This window comes from Corvus hawaiiensis, chromosome 4, assembly GCF_020740725.1.
Source record: "Corvus hawaiiensis isolate bCorHaw1 chromosome 4, bCorHaw1.pri.cur, whole genome shotgun sequence".
Taxonomy (NCBI): Eukaryota; Metazoa; Chordata; class Aves; order Passeriformes; family Corvidae; genus Corvus; species Corvus hawaiiensis.
Window position 1 is genome coordinate 14885422 of NC_063216.1, and position 15938 is coordinate 14901359.

Genomic DNA, 15938 nt, shown 5'->3' on the forward strand with positions numbered 1-15938 from the left:
TTTTTCATTGTTTCACTATTTCTTACTTACATTTGCAAACTTGTGGTTATGTTGGAGAGCAGCTGCCCTCTGATCATGGAGCAGAAGCTACCAAAAATGCTGTATTGCCTATGCTTGAAACATTACCTTTGACTGTGGAATTTCCTGCTAGGATCCTTGCTTTCATACTTCAGGACTGGATTACTTCAGAGTAAACTACACTGGGTGCAGTCCAAAATCCTACAAAACACAGCACCAAAGGAAGATCTGCTGCTGTTAGCAGCACTATATGCCCCCAGTGTTCCTTGCTGCAGAATGATTCCTAGCTGGAATACAAGAAATTGATTTTGGCTGTAAGGTGCTGGTTGTGAGCCCTGAGAGCCTGGGTTCTCATGGTCTGAGTAAACACACTGTGTACTTTTGGCCCAAGTCACCAAAGGTTGTCTCAGTGGAAATACCCTTGGAAAATCCTTCTTGACTTGAAGGACAGCAGGTTACCCATGGAGTATCCTCTGCTGACATACCTCAGCTTCAGAATGACCCACTTTCCTCTCTTCCTGACCCCCACTGTATGCCAGAAGTACTCAGCTGACTGTCACAGGAGTTGGATTTTGAGGGAGATCTGGGGTGGTATTCCTATGATATATGGCAGAGATAGTGGGACAATCTACAGCCTTCCTCCTGTGCTTTCCTGCAAGTCTCATTAAACACAAATGCTGAAGATACCTGTGACACAGAAGATGCCTGTGCCACTACCTGAGTGTCCTCGGGCAATGGGAGGTGCAAAACCAGTTTCAGATTGCAACCCCATGAATTAAAAGAAAAAAAGGTGAAGGAAATCCTTCCACAGGGAGAGAACACCACCACGGAGATGTTTTTTATTTCTGTCATTCCTTCCTTTGGACCAATAAAACCCTGCGAACTTATGAGAATCTGCACTTGTTATTTCATCACTTATGAGCAATGTAGCAATTCCAAACTCATGTTTATAGAACTGTTACCTCCTTTGAACATCTGTTTCCAATACATGTGAGAACTGGGTTTGTCTTTGCTGTCTACTGCAGTCTGGCAGTTGTACTTGGGATTAAAATCCCCTTTGAATACACTGTTATGTTGATCTGGAATTTTGGACCAATCCAAAGAAGCTCACCTGGAAATGATAGCCCCTTATGCTGCATAAATGTCTTTTTGAACTTTTTAAAGTTCATTACACTGATGGACCAGAATGTCTAATTATTATCCTTCCTATCACTTTTTTCTTCTGTTATTTTCCTCTATTATGATTATAGAGTCAGAATCTATTCTATAATGGCTGCATAAGTTCTCTAAGCTATATTTCATGCAACCCTATGAACCATCTAATTTAACCCTAAGTTTGTCACTTCCTATGGAATGATTTAAAAATAAATAATAATATGTGGTAAAAATTCATGCACGGTGGATGATTTGAGGTAAATTGAACAGGTCTGATCATGTGAAATTTTATACTACTGGAAGTTAAAAGATAAAAAGCAATTTTTTTCTTCAAATACTGACAGTTTTCATCGTACTGATAGTTATTATTTACAAAAATGATCAAAAATTGCATTAATTTTGGCACTAGTTTTCCCTACCCCAAGTAAAGTTTTTATATAACATACTCATAAGGGTATATTCTTCCTTTCCTACCCCTATCTGTTCTTTTTTTTCTTACTAGCCACACTGTTACTGTGTTTGCCAGATTGACTGTGCTTATGATCTTTATAGGACAAACAAGGAGAAAGGAAAGACAGTTTGCTTCAACATGACTTGTGCCTGCCAGCACAAATACAGGCCTGAGATTGAAATGACAATTTATTTCATTTTTTAAAAATCAGTCAAAGACTGCCAACATATGAACTGATGGAAGTTGCATGAGAAGCTCCAAAAAGGAGATGATCAGAGACAAAAGAAGAATGGATTTGATTTAAATTACTGTAATACACTGACACAACTACTTTTGTAACCACCTGGGATGAGTTCTGACAGCTTTTTCCTAGTTTTTATTCACTCATTATTCAGGCAAAACTCCCACTAACTTCTCTCCCACGGTCTATTTTCTGACTAATATTTATGTACATTATCTCTATGTCACCTTGTATGGATCACACAGATCTTACTCATTTAGCTTCAGGAGACAAGTATTTCACACTCTGAGACAGGCAGAGCTGTTACAGTCTAAACATGAAAAAGGATTAGAAACATCATTACACTCATTACTGCTTAACTCTGCAGCTTTATGCTCCCTTACACAAAAACCTTTCCTTTCAGATGGAGAGCTGCTTTCATTATACCATTCTGACAAATAAGTCTGTAGCCATATGATGGCAGCAATATGCTTAAATATGTGGATTCCAACATTTAATACGTTTTACTCGTCCAAAAAAGGGAAGATATGACTCAAACCAGTGTTCTGGAGAGCAAGACAGGGCAGTCAAACATCCCATTCAGGCTGAAGCTGTCACAGATTTTGACTACAAAATAATGATTGGCTACAATTTTTGCCACTTAGTACAATTCTAAGGAATCCACTCATTTATTCAAAGGCCATTTCAAACTCTTTAAATGCAGAGAGAAGCATCTGACATAGAAATTTGCCCTAGCACAGTACATGTCCTAGATGACATGGAACTACCTATGTACCCATCACACCACAGTAACCAAAGCAAGATTTTAAAAAGCAACAGTATCAAGATATGATCTAGAGGGAAGATGCTGGAAATTTAAATTGAATTTCACAGGTTGATCTAAATTTCTCCAAAATATTTCTTTTAGGAGGTGATGAAAGTGAATGAATGCTTAATACAAGCCAAAATGGAAAAGAGATTTCATTGAAGTGCCATGCTCGATAAATTATTTAAATTATTTCCCAGAGAATTCTTAAATTCTCAAAATCATGGTGTAAAAATAGGGGAATGGAAAAACTGGGTGGACTTACAATCATGCCTATAAGGCTTGGATAAGCAACTACAGCACTGACAAAAAACACCTTTCTTTGTCATTTCCTGGGTTTTCTCATCTTGCGATCATTGGCTTCCTCAGCAGATGATGCTATCTAGCCTGTACAAGAGAGATCTTTCCAGACTAAAAGTACAAAAAAAAAAAAAAAAAAAAAGGGAGATAGGATCTGGAAGGGTAAAGGGACACTGGAAATATATTCTCTTAACCCTCTCATACTAATTTACACTAACATGTTTCCCAAGGACAGCTCCACTGAAAATTTATTGAACACATATTTCTATCCAGTGAATTTGAACTCCTGTGATTCCAGAGGGAGAAATGTTTCATGGAAAGGAAGTGGGATGCCTACAGCTTGAACACTAAGATACTCTTTAGATAAATACAGATAAATTCGAACAAAACTTGAGCTCCCTCTAGACTTTAGTTCAGAATAAAAGTTAGAGCAAATCAGAAGTTGAGGGGTCAGTCGCCTCTAGTACCTTCTGTGTAACTCCAAATAGACCTAAAGGGGCATACGAAATCAGGTTATATAACTTTACACCTCTCCCCTCCTTGTTTATTTTAATTACTCTCTCAACCTTTGTTCACTAATCCTTTACCAGTTTGTGGTGTTATTAAACAAGGAAGATTATTCAGACACAAACCAAAACAAAATAAAACGTATTTTCACTGATTTGATTTCTTTATAGAGGAAAGAAGCATTTTTTATTCAACAGATTAAATTACTTTACAATAGATCTTAATATTTTAAGAATTTTAAAGCACAATATCTCATCAAGGGATCCAATTAATTTCTGAAAACAGCTTTGTGGTAGGAGATGTTATACAGGGAAGATTAAAGGTGTTTTAAAAAACAATAAATATCCATTTGGATTGTATGTGACTTTGAAGTAAGAATACAGAACACAATTCTTTTGTTTATAGAGATGGTTTCTTACAGATCGTTTTGAGGGTCCACTTGTACTGTCTACCTTCATGGTTGTGAAAAAAAATGTAGTTCATAGAGAAATGGGGAACAGGAAAACTTTGTAGCTTGAAATATATAATTAAAATCCAAAAAGGTCCCGAAAACCACACTGTGCCTTGTTCTTAATAAACATGCTTTTATGTATTTATCAGCAACTGAGCTCTGGTATCTACTGAATGCTGAAGATGTCAAGTCATTGACCAACAGGTTCCACCAAATGAAAAATACTAAAGTAATGTGATTTTCTTAAAAAAAAAAAAAAAATTACTAGCAACTTTCAGAGAATATAAATTGTTTTCAGTGAACCTGCCAAAATCTAAGTGGTTTGTACAGGTTTTAGAAATGAATGTTCACTATCAATGTGAGTTCACACGCAAACAGAAAATCAGTTAAGTCCAGTAAAACCTCTTGTTCCATTGAACTCTCCCCCATTAATATTCTTCTATATAAGAAAGGGACATAGGCCCTGTTTTTCACCTCCCATTCTTCTTGCACTATTTACCGGTTTGATCCTGCAAGCTGTAGCTCCAAAGATCAGGTCTTTCTGAATGACCTGCACTTGCACAGAGCAAGTATCTTGAAAGAAACGTGGACTTGTAGATTCATTCCCCATTTATGGCTGAACCTCACCTATCAGCATCCTCACCATATTTTCAGGTTAAAAAGAAAAAACCCCAAACTGTAATCTGCACTTAGGGAATTTCTTGTTATTTCCACAGTCCCATTTTATTCATAACTCATGGCTACCAGCACGAACAGTCTCTGATCAACAAGTAAGTGCTTTATCAGAGAACACCTTGAACTAAAGCTGAGAAAGGCAGGACTGGAGAACCTGCAGAGAACCCAGGTGACTGCAGTCTAGCCTGACTGACAGACAGACATCCTTGATCTACAGCTAATACTCTCAGCTTCTCCAAATCTTCACCTTTGGCCATTAGAAATCACAGAAATGACCCCTAGACACTGTTGGCCTTTGGATCAGGTCTCAAATGTAAGGGAAATTTGTTTAAACAGGTGCCAGTAGTACCATGAGAACTGAAAAATACCTATATAATAAGGAGTAGCAATTTCACTGACATGTTACCACACGTACACTTCCACACCTAACTAACACTTAATGGGTGTTTCCACTGTATTCAAATTTTCCCTGTGTGTTTTGACCTTTTCTCCTCAGAATATTGCTTCTAAATTTCGGTCATTTGCCATATGAGATGAAATCCACACAGAGTTCATAGAAGACTCAAACAGAGTTTCTGCTGCTTCTGTTTTCATTTTATTTAGGTTTATTTTTCTAAACCACATGTTACCTTATACCTTGCCAATGTAACTCGTTTGGAAATAACGTATTAATTCAAACAATGTTTGTTTGGAGGAACTCTCTGATAGCTTTCAGCTGGCTAAACACACTTAGATAGCATCCTGTTGGTTTCTGAGACAGAAGTGAAAGGCTGATTTGCTTACCAAGCGACAGCTTTGATGCAATATCCTTACAATATATGAGTGCTTACACTCCTGTGTTCCTGGTGGTAGCTTTTTCTCAGGAGTCCTTCAAGTGCCAAAGTTCATGCAGTTCATGTTTATATTCAATTAAAACCCCAACTAAAATATTTGCAGACAAATGCTGCATTCTCAAGCTCTACGGAAGCCATTCAGACCCATCTTCTACACAGATAACAGCGTGGGCTAAGTAGATAATTCCATGACAAATCACCTCTACTGCTGTTTATTTTGGTAGAAAGTAGTTGCTAAACTTGCTTCCATGCATCCAAAATGAAATGTAACCTGATAACGCTTCCACTGAAAATACAAAATGGGTTCAGAAAAGGAAACTGCAATTCAGATTTGTTTTAAAACATTTCACAAACTGCCTGATTATTTTGTTTTCCAGGAGAAACAAAAATCTAAATGTGCCATGTGCAAAACTGAATGAAATTCAATGTGTTTCTAGAATGAACCTGAAATACTAGTAGTTAAATATAATTATTCATAACCATATTTTGATAGTGTTTTTCTCTTTTGCTGCTCCCTGAAAGCCTTGTAGGAGCAATCAAGGAAAGCAATTATACATGAATAATGTTAAATGCAATATGAATAACAGTATACCTCTTTTTAGCATAAGAGTATTTCCCTTCCAATTGAAAAAATGAAGCTATTTTACTAGAGTTGTGGCAACATATTTTATTATCTACTTTAATTAAGCTCAAACCCCCTGAAGTTTACTTAGAGAATGGTCTAACAATATAAAATATCCTTATTATGGCACACCCATACCCACACATCAAATGTTTCCTTTTCTAGCTGCCTATGAGAATGGCATTGACTTGAAAGTAATTTGTAAGTGAAACATAAAGTAAATAAATGTTGTAAACTGTAGGTAGATATAATCATTATTATTACAGCACCATGTTATTTACTGCTAAACCACTGATAGTTCAGGTTGATCAGAGCAGCATAATCAGGTGATCGCTAATTAATCATAATTAATAATATCCAAGTTCCATGCTGGTAAGACAAACCAAGTCTAGAAAAACAGCAGCTGCCACTTGCCCCAGTGACAGTCACCCCAAGACACTGTCTCAAATGCCTTGCTCTATTTATAAGCTTTACATAGAGGAAGAGCATCTTTTGTGGGATTGTGGGCAGGGTATTTGATTTTCTGTGAAGGGAAAGACCTCTTTCAACTACCCAGCTTTAAGAAACAAAAAACCACACAAAAAAAGGGTAAAATTAAAGATAAGTAAAAATACAGAACATGAATAATTTGAAGATTCTCCAGTTTCAGTAAAGTAAGATTATTACTCATTTCTGGAACCCATAGGCACTTTCCCATTAAAACCCCTGCCTTTGAATGCTGTCTGGGGATGTCCATGGTATGACAACCATAACTTGATAATTCCCCTCCTTTCAAATCCATGATAAGAAGTCATGACTTCCACTGCCAATCTGACACAACCAGAGACTATCTACACATGATTCTTGGGGTTTTCTTCTCTCATTTCATATTAGCTGCACAAAAGAATCATAACTGGCAGTGTTGACGTAAGTCTTAATATTTGTTTCAAAAGAATGTGCTTAATGAATGTGATTTTTTTTTAAAATAAATAAATTTTGACTCAGTAAAACCTCAGGATATTTGTTGGAGTAAAGCCAAAACCAACCCACCCTAAACAAAATGGAATCCCTGAGAATGAATCCCTTCCCAAAACTAAGAACAGGTTTGGTCCTGTGCTCCTGAAGCTGGATAGATTCTATCAGTACCACGTAATTACTCTCATGGCTTCTTAAAAGACCTGCTAGAACAAAGTAGTAGACCTGAAATGTGTCAGTGGACTTCAGAATGACAGCCATCTCCTGAATAAAGGATGTTTTCTGTCAGCAGGCCCTGTACCAGAGCACAAACTTTCCTGGTTCCTTGGGATACACCTGCACTGTCATGTGTAACCTCATGCTTAAAATGCAGTTTCTGCAACAGCTTTATTGTCTATGTGTAAATGCATGTTCAGACTCAACTTCAGCATATACCACCATGCTCACTGGCAGGGAAACTCTGTGCTGGAGAAGGAACACGAGCAGAGGATTGGGATCTGATTTATGATTCAGCTCTCTTGTTACCGAAGGTAACGGGCATGGCTGAATTAATTTGTCCTGGCTCCAGTCCTCCAAAAACCGTATCAGCTTGCCATGTCCTTCAATCATGACTCAATAGCAACACAATCTCTGAGTTCTATTAAAAATCTGTTAAGCATAAAACACACTTGTGCCTCCTGAGGGAGTCTTTATAGGATTACATAGCTCTTACATGAAGCGGGTTAGTGAATTGCAATGTAGAAGGGAACTACATGAGCCTTGGAGAAAAATAAAATTTCTGGAAATATTTAAAGGAAGAAGTTTTCCTCTAACCACCAAACAAAGAAGGCCACAGAGGGAATATGATTCTGATCTGGATGCAACAGGAGAATACAATGCAAGATTAAAAAGTGAAGAATTTAATATTTGTTCATACAGATCCTCACCATCAACCAGCCCTGCAGGAACACACGCCTGTTCCATGGAAAGCAGGGTGGATACAACCTACATGATGTAATTTTTGAGCCCCTGTAATTCACTGGCAGGACCACAATGGAAACAGGTAAGTCAAGCCACAGCCCCCACAATGCACTCAAGGTGTGAGATTACAGGGCATAACAAGAAGGTGGATTTTGGAAATCGCACTGCCACAGCTGTGGGTCCTACACACAGTTCAGTTGCAGACTGTCACTGCAGATCCTGTAGAGCAAACCCTGCTGACTGCACAGGTGTAATGTAGATGTTTGCAGTGGTGAGCACAGATGAGGAGTCTGTCATGAAAGGTGCAGCACATACAGAAAAACTAGCAAACCCAAAATCCTACTGTGAAAATTTTCTAATTGTTTGAGCCCAGGATGAGTCTAAACATAAGCTGTGGGGGCAGTCTGTGCACAACTCCAGGGGCTGCACCTTTTCAGGCCTTTCATATCTCTGAAGCACAAAAATACAGACATACTAGAAGGGCAAACTACAAGAGAATAGTTATCATACTATAGAAAACAGGTATTTAAACAATTATCTGGTGAAAATTCCTATCCTACATACATTTGCTGATTTCCTTGACACGACTGAAAACGAGTTCTCTATAAACCTAGTCAGATTACCATGATAAATTGAAAACCATCACAAAGTAAACCTGAGTGAATAGAAAATGTACATCACCTGGGATATCACATATTGCTCTACAAATACGTGTACAAGCTATGTAGAACAACATTCCTAATGAATTTTAAAATGAATTTTAAAAAGTGCAGGCATTTTTGAGTGTGAACTGGGTTTATGGCTACGGTGTCTATGGAATGTGAAGGGTTAGGTGGTGGCAAGCCTTATAGCCTGTGGGGTCAATCTTGCCCCTAGATGCACATGCATGTGTCATTTATGTGCTACAGTGCTCGCCAACACTTGCTGACTTCAGAAAGTTATGTGCACAAAACTATGGGCAAGACTGAACAGCCACTTTTCAAACTGAAGTTTCTTCACAGAAATGCAAACACTTTTTGCAATCTGATTCTAATTAACAATAGAGTCATTCATTCATTTTCTAACAAATGAGCAGAAATCCCCTTCCTTTAGCAATACACAGATATTTGATAGTAACTGAGTATTTGAGGTGATTATGTGTTACAAGATCTGATTCTGTTGTATTTAAGACTCAAGTCCTGTTTCCATATCAACTATAGGCCACAAAACCACTCCGCTGGATTATTTGCTTAGGGGCATTGGAAGAACTCTTCCACACACAGCTGCAAAGAAAGCAGTGTTTTGACACAACGAAGAGAACTTCAGGGTTGTCCTAATTCGTAGCTCATAATCCACAGAACAGAAAAGTGTCAGCAGGAGCAGCTACCACAGTCCTTTTCTATGGTCTGAGATCACTCTAACATGAAACTTCCCAGTGATTCCATTAATCCCGATTAATAAAACCAGATGCGGGAAGAAGCACCTCTCAAGCCACTGGCAATACCCAGTTGCTAGCAAGCAGTTGATGCAGCTATCAAGCTACTGCCACTTCAAAAAAAAAAAAAAACCCTGTTGACCATTTAGCAAGTATTTTAATTACGAAAGAAAAAGTAAAATGTTTGCTACACTAGAGACTAAGATTTTTGCCACAGGAGCCTACTGTTGGCTTACGCTCAATTTGTTGTCCACCAGAACTCCCAGGTTGTTTCCAGCATAACTGCTTCTCCAAGACTCTTGTTTAAATCATGAAATCTTCAAGTCTGGAAATACATTTTTGCTTTCTTCACTCATGCAAACGATATACTGGTGTGATATTCCATTATAATATGCTAATAAATAATGTTATCTCTAATGTACATAGTGTACTAAAATGTGGATCAGTGGATTAAGGAAAAAATTCTCCTGAGTAGTTTTGCAAGTATTCATCTAATTTTTTTAACATGCGGACACATGTCTTAATACATGTTTTCAAAAAGACTGATGTTTCCACTACTTTAAAGGTTTAATAATCTTCTGTGCAACTGAGAAATGCAAATTTTGTCTATATGCATAAGTTGTTTCACAAAACATCTTGTAAGTAAACAGAGATTGTAACATTTCAGGCCATGCCAGGTGTTCAACACTTTCTCATAAATTCCTTGATTGCCCAAAGTAATTCTATGCAACTAATACTGCCCATGGCAGAGGGTTTGGAAATAAATGGTTTTTAAGGTCCCTTCCAACCCAAACTATTCTGTGATTCTATGATCTTAATGGGTATGAGAACACAAAGCGCTGTTTGGTGCTGTGAATCCATCCGCAGTGTTCCTAACAGGAATATTCCTTTGCTCACTAGTGAAATGAAAATATTGGTTCATGAAAACCACCAACAGTAGTGGCCATCACAATTTGCCTACTGAAATATCTCACCACAAATCCAATAATCCATTTTTTTAATTGTTTGTTTTGGTAAAAATGATTGCCAAGCATTTCAAATACCACTGGCAGATCATAAGGAGAGGTTCATTTCTAATGTTATATCAGCTTTTTTTGAGGATTAGATGCAAGAATCTTAGTTTATACCATAGCAAATATTTTACTTTTTTTGTAATTAAAACACTTGTTAAATGGTTAACAGGGTTTTATGTTGGATGGGGTTTTTCAAAGTGGCAATATCTTGATAGCTGCATCAACAGAAGATTTTCCCGCTAAAAGCAGTAAGAGTTGGTAGCACTTACAACCTGCTCAGCAATTTCCAGGTCTGCCCAATGAACTTTTTTTTAAAAAAGAAACATTTGGGTTGTCTTTTTCACTCATTTTCCCCGTGTGATAATGTAATTTAGGAGTATTAAAAGTCTCCAATGCTACTTGTAATTCTTTGCTTGCCGGGAGGTTTCTCTGATACACTTGCACATTAGCAAACATTTACCTATTGTCAATAAAAATATCTAGACAAACTATCTTTTTATGGTTTTAATTAATTTTTGCATAGCAGCTGAATTACGTGGAAGTGCTTTAAATAGAAAAACAAGCTCTAGTATATGAAAGAATAATCAGGATCAGAGTAGAAATCACCTATTTGCTTGGCTACTATCACTATGATGTTATCCCCCAGAAAAGGATCATGTGGTTAAAGAGAAAAAAATTTACACAAAACATTTGCTGCTTGCTTGTCATGATTTTTCTGTTATAGAATTATAGGAAAAAATTATTATTCCAGATCTTCATTCCATAATTTTTTTCCTTCTATAATGAAACAAAACTACATTGTTACACAAATTCTTGGCTAAACCATTTCACTTAGCAGCATTAAAGCCACTTTAATAAAATAGTGATTAATTTTATCTTTGAACTAAAGAGAAATATAATTGTCCATTGCTACATTTCAGCTATCTGCATCTTTAAACAAATTATTCTGAACTCCAATATGAACAAATCCCTGCTGAAGGTATTTTGCAAGTGATCAAACAGCAGAAATGATTGATTGCTTCTCATTCCAGAGGCAGACCATTCTCCCTAAAATGTGTTTGTGAAGAGATGGAAAAAATATGTCTTCATTCAGGAAAGAGGAGTGGAACAGGAATATGTGTTCCTTTTAGTTCTGTCATTTCAAGCTCGATCTTTGACTATATGTAGACATGGATATGACATTCCTGGTGGTGCAGTGGACCGGCACTGTTGGATTACTGCTGGGGAAAGGAATGGTCAGACCCCTCTGACTGCCAGTGGAAGGAATGCCATTCCCTGGCTAAGAGCTGTCCAACAGTGATGGGTGCAGCCACTGCTGCTGACAAAGTCCAGGTCTCACAAAAAGGTGCATGCGTTTTACAATGAGAACTAATTGAAGATTTTTTTCTTCCACAGCCTTTCTGGCTGTTTGCCTGCTTCTGTCTCAAACACAACAAATTAATAGGAGGTTATAAATGACTCCAGGATTGCGTTCAGACTCTCAGTCTGAAGATTTTTAGGTCTTACTGCAAGCTATTTTTAACGGTGGATATTAAGACACTCATAAGGAATTACATGCTAATATGCTGAGCAATCTGAGGCAGTACCTGGTTCCAGCAAGTTTGGTCAGAGAGGATTCCAAGACTGAATAATGTGGCACTGCATCTGGTTCAACTACTGTACTAGAGTCATGCTTTGCACAGTAGGACACACGATTCCAAGCAGCTGTTCCAAAACAATAGTAGTTGTCCTCCTTTGGGGCTCCAGCTCGTCCCCTGAGTAGCTGGAGTAGTTGCTCATGCAAGTTCTCTGGAATATTTTACACCCACCTTTTTAGCTGTTGGATCACTTACCTGACATTTCTGAGATTCTAGAAATTCTGAGATTCAGCTTTGGATTTCCATAGCTTAGAGGGAACTGTGTTAGTTCCTGCTTAAAGGAAGTTCAGGACTGACTGCATGACTTCCTAGACTACCTAATGTCCATATCAAGTCATTACTATTAACACAGCAAACTTACTACTATAAATTTTCTCAGGAATTTTAGCAAAATAGTAATAAACAACTAAAATTCTTATGATCAAGCTCTATCTTTCAAATATTGGTACACTGAGTAGAGGTACTAAATGTAAGGAAGTGGCATGATTTAACTCTCTCTTATTTCTTGAGTTCTTGAGTCTCCACAAAACTGCGTTGATGGGATAAATCCAGCAGTGCTGCAAAGCCTGTCATTTGCTTGTCAAGTATGTATTAAAAATTAAAATAAATGCAGAAAAACAACAACACAGCAAAAACTTAGAAAGAAGACCAAAAGCTTTAGGAAAACTTGTGGTCCATTGAATTTCTCTGCTACTGGGCATTAGACTACAACATATGCTTAACTCCATGTATTTCAGAACACTGCGGAAAAGACACTGATTTTGTTATAAATAAAATTATGTTTCAGAGTGATCCATAGAAGCCTTGAATACTGCAGCTCTAAAAAAGCCAAGTGTGAAAATAGAATTGCTTTCAAGTGGCAATACTTTTGTCCTCCAAAACTATTTCTGTTGGGTAAAGTTCAGAGTTCTTACCCTTGGTGTTGAGAGAATATATGGACCTTGTTTGTCCACCTTTTCAAATGCCCACAAAATGTGTGTACATTAGCTGCCAGCTGAAGAATCCAGCCCTAGTTCTCGCTGGGGAGGTTTGGCTGATTTTAAGTGCCCCAAGTATGCTCATAATGGCTTTAAAAAGGACTACTTGGATATTTCCCTCACAGCTAAACTATTCTCCCAGCACTTGTGCAGTTTTTCCGTGATTAACTAGGTGATTTCTTTGTGCAATATTGTTTACTCTAGAATTTCTGTGAACTCAAATATTTATTTATTTTAACATTAAATAAGGGAAGCTAAAATATTGTAGGAAAATACTACTTGAAGCAAGAGCACCATTCATAAAGTGCTCTTGCAGATGTAAGCAAAAGCTGATTTTAAAAGAGTTGTGCTTTTGAATCAAAAATCTGTCTTAAACCTTTTAACATGATTTCATAAAGATGTCTCCAGTGTAGCATTGCTGCTTATACAAATGCACTTAACATATAAATCAATTAAACCAGGAAAAAAGGTAGCTGAAAACCAGATCACTGATTACAAACTCAAAAGCACTTCCACTGGATTTAAAAAACCAGCAGGATCAAATATTTAAAAAAAACCACCCAACTCAGAAAAACACCAAGCCACCTAGTACGGTGTCTGTTTAGATGCACAAAAGCTGTAATAATTAGAGAAGATTAGTTAGGCAGATACTACCAGTTGACTGCAAGGACAGGACTGCATGACTCGAGATGGCAAGCACAGTACAACAACATGTTACCAGAATGATTCTGGGTGAAGCTGCAGAAACCTTAGCATTTCTGCCAATAAACAGGTTCTATAAATGGGAAAAAAACCCACTTCAGAATGTGGCCTCTTGGTTCTGCTACTGTCATCTAAAAGGAGAAATATATCATAATAGGCAGAGGATAATCATTACAGTGGTTTTTGTTTAATATCAGGAGTTTTAAATGTCTACATTTAGTAAATTTTCTTGAAAGGAAATGACAATTATTTCTATACCATGTTTTTTCCTATGAAACTGTAATAGGCAAACAAGTATAGTATTCCTTGACTGTGGGTTTTTCAGTGGTGAGAAAAGGGTGGCAGAATTTTTCTAAGGTGGACTGTGGTCTAGCAACAAATACCCTTTTTGCTTTATGGCCAATTGTGAGGACTGAAGTAGGCGGGTACCTCAATAGGGTAGAAATCAGAGATTTAAGCTGATGAAACAGCCTAAATTATCCTACACATGATGGCTACTTTCACGGTCAACACAGCATTTTCTTCTCCTGCCCTTTCAAACTGACTGGACCTTCTCCTAATAGCGACCACAAGAATGAGAGACTATGTTGGTTCTTCTCTTGGAAATGGTAGCTTGGCAACAAGGTGAACTTGGTCCATTCTTCCCTGTTGATCACCAAACAATGGATCATATAGACTTTAGATTCCCTAAGCCTTGGCTCTATTTAAAAAAAAAATAGTGGTTACCTTTCATATAAAGAATCTCACTGTCCCACACCCCATTGTCTCCATTTGCCTTGGGGTAAGAAAAGAAAGTACTTCATTTTGTTGTGTTTTATCACCAACTACCCTCAGTAAGGAAGTCTGCCTGGTAGGTTAATGATGGCATTTAACAGTGGTAAATCAATCCATAAGCACTTTATAAATCATGCTTGTTCAGCAGTTTTGCTTATTTCTCTACCAGGATGTTAAAAAAAGCCTCCAGTCCAACAGCATTACAAACATTGTTTCCTTTAGAAGACCCACAAATATGACTGGCTTCAAACCACACAAAAATGCTCATATGAAGGGAGGTATCACCCACCTATTTATAACCACCCAGTGTTACCATGTAAGGCTGAATGAATTAAAAAAAAAAGTTCCAGAACTGACAGGAATCTCTATAAACTTTGCTCTCTAGGAGACAAAACAATAACATTCAGCCCAAATTAAGATGTCTTTTGGTCTTAGATTGGTTCAAACTATTTTGGGTGCAATTATACTGGACCTTCTGTTTTTCAGTATTATGAAAGGCCTTTTTCATATTTCATAAAGCTCTAGAGAGGGACATAGTTTAAAGCTGAGTACATCTAAAAAATATAAACAATCAACCTTTTGCTATTTACTACATTCAATCATACAAGCCTCCCATACAGCTTTTTCTTCCTGATTCCTTTTAAAAGCTGTAATCAGTGTACAGTTTGAAATGTGTTTCCTCCTCTTGATTTTTTCTTTGCTTGCTGAATTTGCACTTATTAAATTGTCCACTTCAAGGAATGAGTCTGAGACTGAGACAAATAGATTTTCTTGTTTACATTTTGCTTCTTCATCCTTCAGTTTCCCAAAATACAGTGGCTGTCAAGAATCAATGCTGCTTTGGAAAAAATGCCAAAAATTTATACTGATGGCCTGACCAAATTGGGGTATTCAATGAAATGCAGTGCTGGACAGTAAGAAAATTTTGGCCCTGTTTCCTGAGGGCGCACTACAACAGGAAATACTGCTAGAATATAAGGAACATTATCCAGGGAGATTTTCAAAGTGAGCTTATGGGTGCCTTGAGATGGGTCAGATGAAGTCAAATTCAAAGTAGATTCACCACCAGCAGCTTATTTCCAGGGCTACAGTGTTCCAACTCAGTAGGGAAGATAGGAAGATGATCATCAAAACAAAACCACATCAGACCCCAAGGAAACCAAAAATACAGATATTTCAAAAATTACAGCCTTTAAAAAACCCAATAAACAAATAAACAAAAAACCCCAACCAGAGACAGAGGCCTGTGTTACAAAAATCTAAATTGTGTGGAAAAGATGTTGAAATGGATTTTTGGACAAGCTAAACATAATCATACATAAAAAAACCTTAATATTTTAATTCATTTTTGGAACAGTTCTAGTATACTAAGCACACTTTCCTCTTGTGCTGCTGGTATATAAATTAAGGATAGAAGATACAAAATTAATGCACCTGCTTCAGTGGAAA